This window comes from Fundulus heteroclitus, unplaced genomic scaffold (assembly GCF_011125445.2).
Source record: "Fundulus heteroclitus isolate FHET01 unplaced genomic scaffold, MU-UCD_Fhet_4.1 scaffold_461, whole genome shotgun sequence".
Classification (NCBI taxonomy): Eukaryota; Metazoa; Chordata; class Actinopteri; order Cyprinodontiformes; family Fundulidae; genus Fundulus; species Fundulus heteroclitus.
This window is the reverse complement of record NW_023396881.1, coordinates 92,782-97,991: the sequence shown is the minus strand read 5'-3', so window position 1 is coordinate 97,991 and position 5,210 is coordinate 92,782. Positions and strand designations below refer to the sequence as shown.

The 5,210-nt window shown below is 40.9% G+C and overlaps 1 long non-coding RNA gene across 1 annotated transcript; it reads left to right on the top strand.

Moving 5' to 3' along the window:
• Positions 1-2,238: 2,238 nt before the first annotated feature.
• Positions 2,239-4,498, top strand: LOC118560707. Its single transcript, XR_004929542.1, has 3 exons — positions 2,239-2,283; positions 3,953-4,105; positions 4,209-4,498. It is a non-coding gene; the product is annotated as an uncharacterized LOC118560707 (long non-coding RNA).
• Positions 4,499-5,210: the final 712 nt, after the last annotated feature.

Sequence of the window (5,210 nt, the reverse complement as noted above, 5' to 3'; positions counted from 1 at the left end):
TTAAAATACATAATCTAAAATAAACATACATTTTTCCAAGAAATAAATCATTTCACTGTCACTTACATTAGTTTTAAAGTTAAAACAAGTAAATATGAGGAAAGAGTATGGTTAAAGAAAAACTGATGGAAAAATGGCAAAAAAGTGGGATGAAGAAAAACAGAAGATGGTTTTATAAAATACAGAAGATAGTAGGAGAGAAAAGAAATGAAAGAAGAAATAGAAAGGAAGGAAGGGTGATAACAAGATTAAGATTAGGGCATACAGGTCTTAATTATACACTTTTTAAATACAAAAGCATAATAATGGAAAATGTGAGTATTGTGACAGATATGAAACGATAGAACATGTTATGTTAGAATGCCATAAGTATGAAAGAGAAAGAAGGTGTATGAAAGGAGAGTTTGAATGTATTAAGGAAAGATTAATTTGATAGATATTTTGAGGAAGAATTCGGGGAGAAAACATATACAAATAATTATTATATTTAAAGAAAACTAAATTATTTCAAAGAATATGATTAAAATAGGTGTGTGTGTGAATGGGTGCATGATCTAGGGGGTGGATTATAAAGATATATATAAAATGGATGAGAGTATGTAGGTATATATAAAAAGGAAATTAATTTAGTTAAATTATATATTAAAGGTAGGAGTAGGAAGATACAAATACTTATATAAGTTGATAGTCCATTTCGAACCACACTCCATACCAGTAGGTGGCGGTAATGCTACTTAAAGTTTGTTGCCAACCGCCAATAAAATCAAGAAGAAGAAGAAGAAGGGGCAGGCAGAGCTGACCCTGCAGGAGAACGACACACTGCCGAGCAAAGGAGGCAGGTGGGATCTTCATGCCAGAACAGACTGCCTAGTAACAGAGGATCAGGGCAGAGGGAGCCTCTGCCCGCGCCTGTAAGTAGCACTTTGCTTTGGAAAAGAGTACGGTCGGAATGAAAGTCCTTCAAGAGGATCTTGGAGCAGAGTGGCCTGGCGTCTTCCTACTTGTTTCTTTCAGCTGGGGATCGAAGAAGGTGTGTTGCAGACGGGCGGGCCTCCACCAGGAGCATCATTTCTAAGCGGAGCTCAACCCCTGGTCCTAATTGGTGACTTTTAAGACAATTGGTGATTGCTGTTTTTAAAGGAAGAAGAAAAGGACTCTTTTATGGTGCCACTATTGCTGTGACTGTCCCTTCTGTGGAATAAATCATCTTGAACTGGACTGTTTCACTGGTTGGGGTTCTGGATTGTTTGCTCCCCCTTGTGATCAAGACAGAGCGTGGGGTCATATTGGCACATAACCATCTTTCTTAATTAATGTATGATATGATGTGACATGATGAGCTCACCATTGATTTGGTTAGAAATTTGTTCTCTGAAGTAATGGTAACTTTCTTTTGTATCTCTCGGACAGAAACATACGAGATAAGCCCGTATAAAATTGGTTGAGTTTGAACAGAACCACAGATGTCCCGACAGAGTCTGATTCTGCGGGAACATGGGAAGGGGGAAGCGCAAAAAAGAGGTAAGGCTGTTTGGATTATGCATGTATGTTAGTGTCGTCTCCCAGCACCACACACACCTGTTGTATCACACACCTGTTGTGTCACCCTGTTGTATCAAATATATTGTTTTAGTATTCTGTACCCAACTACTTTTAAAACACTTCAATTCACTTAACTGTAACAAATGAATTATCTGATTGTGCTGGTATATTTTTGCAGGTCTAGGAGAGTGATTCTGTCCAGCGAGGAAGAAAGATGATATGATGACCCTACACCTCCACTACCTCCATCCACCCTCAGGTCTGTGCTGACGGCTCCTCTGCCTCCATCCACCCACACGCCTACACCTCCTCGGCCTCCAGCCCCCTCAGGTCTGCCCCGACACCTCTACTGCCTCCAATCCTGACACACAGTGATGCGAGTGAAACTGATTAGAATGTGTACTTTTCAATCGGCCCGTTTAATTGTCTGATTAAAGTGTCTGTGCTGACATCTCCTTTGGCTCTATCCAACTGGTCTACAATGACACTTTTTTGCTTGTACTCCTCCTTAGGTCAGCCACATCACCACAACCACAACATCCTTGTTCGCATCCTGACAGTCCTTGAGGAACTCAAAGAAGACAATCGAGTCACTAGAAGGATGCTACAAACCATGGCACAGTGTGGCAACAGTGGCGACACCCTTTCTTTCATCCCAGATGGTTTCCCCCTAAAGACAGTTAGGGAGGTCGAGTAGTAATGGAGGAAAAACTGTCTGACCCAAGCTTCATGTCTGACCTGGTATGTATGTAAAGTCTAGGCAAGGCAAGGCAAATTTATTTATATAGCACAATTCAGTACAGAGACAATGCAAAGTGCTTTACATCAGGGGTCTTCAACAGGGGGTCCGCGACCCCTAGGGGGTCCGCAGAGGTACTGCATGGGGGTTGCAAAACTTTTGTTATTGTGACAGAGGAGGATCAGCTCATTGAACTGTCCACTGACAGCATGTTCAGAAACATATATGAAACTAAACCACTCACCCAGTTTTCTTGCCATAAAGACTTTCCACAACTGGCAGCAAAAGCAATGATGAGCCTGTTGCCCTTTGCTACAACATATCTTTGTGAAAGATGGAATTTCCTCACTCACCTACCTGAAAAACAAATACAGGTCAAGACTGCAGCCTGAGGCTGATATAACTCTTTGCCTTACAACCTCCACACGTCCAAGGTTAGACAAGTTGTGTGCTACTCATAAGGATCAGACATCTCACTAATGCGGGAGTATGTATGCCATCCATAGATGGTTTGAGGATTCACTTCCCATATGTATGTTTAAAATTAAACCATGAATCTGTCAGTTATGTTAATAGTTCAGTATTGTATGCAATATAACAGGTATGTTTATGCATGCCAGTGGCACTAACAAGCATCACTTATTTTCCTTTTCACATTTATGTTTTAAAAATGTCCATTTAAATAGCTTTTATGCATGATTACATGCAATTGACAGACATTGTTGATCTTGGCAGGTATCAGTTTATTTATATATATTATTTATATTTATATTTGTTATGTTATGTTTAAAAAAGGCAGTTGCATTGCCACCCTACTCACTGTGCCACGCACATGTTTAAAATAAAAACATGAATATATGAACCTGTGTATTATTTGGGTATCTTAGTATTGAATGCACAATAACAAGGTACATTTACACATGGCACTATAGGACCAGTTTGATATAACACAATTTTATACAATATATATAATTAGGGGGTCCCCGCTCCACCTTGCCATCAGTTTGGGGGTCCTTAGCCTGGAAAACGTTGAAGACCCATGCTTTACATGATTAAAATATAGGAAAATAAAACAGTGAAATTTCATTCAGTTTTATTGGGGGGATGGCAGTAGATCTGATCTGAGCTGCAACAAATCATCAATAAATTGAACAGTAATCAATAATTCAATTAATTGGCAACTATAGTTTTCTTAAAGCAAAAAAGTCCTAATTCTATGATTTCAGCTTCATAAATAACACTATCTCGGTCTTCTTTGTTCATTCATGGCCATAAATCGAGTATCTCTTTGTTTTTTGGACTGAACAAGAGATTTGAGAAACACCAACATATTTCAAAATGTTTTAACATTTTATTATTATAGCAACCAAGTGATTAATTATTGAAATAATCAACAATGAAAATAATCTAGATCCAGAGTTTGTCTTTTTGTCAGGTTTACTCCAGTGGCTATAAAAATGATTTAGCTGGGGGTGCGCTCGTGGAATAGCTGGTAGCGCGGCCCATGTTTGGAGGCCTTTGGTCTGACCCGCGGTCCTTTGCCGCATGTCTCTCCCCTTCCTCCACCCCTTTCCTGTCAGTCTACTGTCAATAAAAGCGAGCCATTAAAAGCTGCAAAAAAATTAAAAAAGATTTAACTTTGTACTGACTTTGTTCCCCCTTGGGTCACAGCAGTGGCAGACATTGGAGGGAGCACTGTGGATGAGGCCACAAGACGGATGATGGTCTTCATCATGGACCACGACCTGTCAAGGCAGTATAACTTTGTGGGCCGGAATGGAAAGCGGGAATTCAGGACTTTAAAGCTGTTTGAAGTCATATTTGGTAAGTGCATGATAGATTATAACTGTAATATAGTAACTTTTGTCGAGAGAAATTTATACTCATTTATTGTGACCATAGTGACCATAACATATATTTCCTGCAGGAGCTTTAAAGAAGAACAGCCTAACCAGCCAGATCACCAGGATGTGGATAGGTCAGTGTCAAAATGGCTGATTGGATCAAGGGACAGGGGAGGCAATAGACAGGCCAGACAGGTCCGTCCTTCTCCCTCCTTCTCCCACTAGATCCACTTCTCGCTCAGCCGAAAAAAAATTTTTCTGTTCCATTTTTTGTCTTGTATAAAACTTTCATAATCTGTATCATATTGTGTGTATTATGCATCTGTAAAATACATATTATGCTTTTGAAATAATAAAAAACCTTGAACAATGACATGGCATTTTTATTTATATAGTGCATAGAGGCAACTCGCAGTTGACTGCATCAAAGTCTTCACAAGCAGCATTCACAAAAAATAATACATATTACCATAATAACACAAAATGACCCACTCCAAAATTAAATAGCCTGTAATAATAAAGGCTATACAGTGTAGAACATAAGGACCCATAATCAGCTGAGGGGTCCAGTGTGGGTCCCATGTGGGTGAAAACTGGGTTGCCCATGTGAAACCCACCCTCAGCCCATGTGGGCTTGCCCACAAGGGGCCACCATGGAACCCACTGACAAAACTAGCTGGGCCCCAGCTGGGCAGCTGGGGCCCACTCACCAGCCCACATCTAAACAGCATGGGCCCCTCATGGGTGTGTTGGCAGGGCATCAGCGTGAGCTGCTCGTCGAGTCGGCGGCCTCACAGGTCCTCGGGACTGGTACCCGTAGTATGCCGAAGCCACGTTAACAGTCGAGCGTAGTAGTAGTTAAATGTCCAAAAACATTATATGACCGTAACTCCAACAGGCGCTCGCGGTCAAGTACTGATCGGCTGGGTAGATGAGAGATTTTTAGCGAGTTTGGCAGCATTTTTTATGAAAAATGTCGAGAGTTGGTCGCCGCTGCCCGGGGGCGCCGCTGCCTAGGGGGCACCGCCAGAAGTAGTTAATGTGCCTTTTGATTACCGTTTTAATCTCATTCTCCAAAAATGACA